Source organism: Centroberyx gerrardi, chromosome 21 (assembly GCF_048128805.1).
Source record: "Centroberyx gerrardi isolate f3 chromosome 21, fCenGer3.hap1.cur.20231027, whole genome shotgun sequence".
Lineage (NCBI taxonomy): Eukaryota > Metazoa > Chordata > Actinopteri > Beryciformes > Berycidae > Centroberyx > Centroberyx gerrardi.
The window spans coordinates 20,688,558-20,689,793 of NC_136017.1; positions in this window are offsets into that span (position 1 = coordinate 20,688,558).

Sequence of the window (1,236 nt, forward strand, 5' to 3'; positions counted from 1 at the left end):
CTAACTTGGGTTAAAAGTGAAGTGGAGGGCCCCCTGGAGGTAGGGGGCCGATAGCAGGTGTGTGTGGCCGAAGAAGGGGCTCTAAATCGGGTAAAAGGGAGGTGGAGAGCCGCCCGGAGATAGGGGGCCTCTCCCAGGTGTGTGTGGCCGAAGCAGGGGCTCCAAATCCGGTAAAAGGGAGGTGGAGAGCCGACTGGAGATAGGGGGCGGATAGCAGGTGTGTGTGGCCGAAGAAGGGGCTCTAAATCGGGTAAAAGGGAGGTGGAGAGCCGCCTGGAGATAGGGGCCCGCTCCCAGGTGTGTGTGGCCGAAGCAGGGGCTCTAAATTGGGTAAAAGGGAGGTGGAGAGCCGACTGGAGATAGGGGGCCTCTCCCAGGTGTGTGTGGCCGAAGCAGGGGCTCTAAATTGGGTTAAAAGTGAGGTGGAGGGCCCCCTGGAGGTAGGGGGCCGATAGCAGGTGTGTGTGGCCGAAGAAGGGGCTCTAAATCGGGTAAAAGGGAGGTGGAGAGCCGCCTGGAGATAGGGGCCCGCTCCCAGGTGTGTGTGGCCGAAGCAGGGGCTCTAAATTGGGTAAAAGGGAGGTGGAGAGCCGACTGGAGATAGGGGGCGGATAGCAGTTGTGTGTGGCCGAAGAAGGGGCTCTAAATCGGGTAAAAGGGAGGTGGAGAGCCGCCTGGAGATAGGGGCCCGCTCCCAGGTGTGTGTGGCCGAAGCAGGGGCTCTAAATTGGGTAAAAGGGAGGTGGAGAGCCGACTGGAGATAGGGGGCCTCTCCCAGGTGTGTGTGGCCGAAGCAGGGGCTCTAAATTGGGTTAAAAGTGAGGTGGAGGGCCCCCTGGAGGTAGGGGGCCGATAGCAGGTGTGTGTGGCCGAAGAAGGGGCTCTAAATCGGGTAAAAGGGAGGTGGAGAGCCGCCTGGAGATAGGGGGCCGCTCCCGGGTCTCTGGGTCCGAAAAAGGGGTTGAAATTCGGGTAGAGTTGGGCCCCGCTCCTCGGCCTCTCTGGTGTTTGGGTTAAGTCCCCAGGACCAGAGAGGGGGAACAGCGGGGGCAGTGGCCCCGCTTCTCGGCCTCTCTGGTGTTTGGGCGAGTGACACGGTAAGGGGTGGTTTTGCAAACAGGCTAAGTCCCCAAGACCAGAGAGGGGGAACCACGCGGGCAGTGGCCCCGCTTCTCGGCCTCTCTGGTGTTTGGGCGAGTGACACGGTAAGGGGTGGTTTTGCAAACAGGCTAAGTC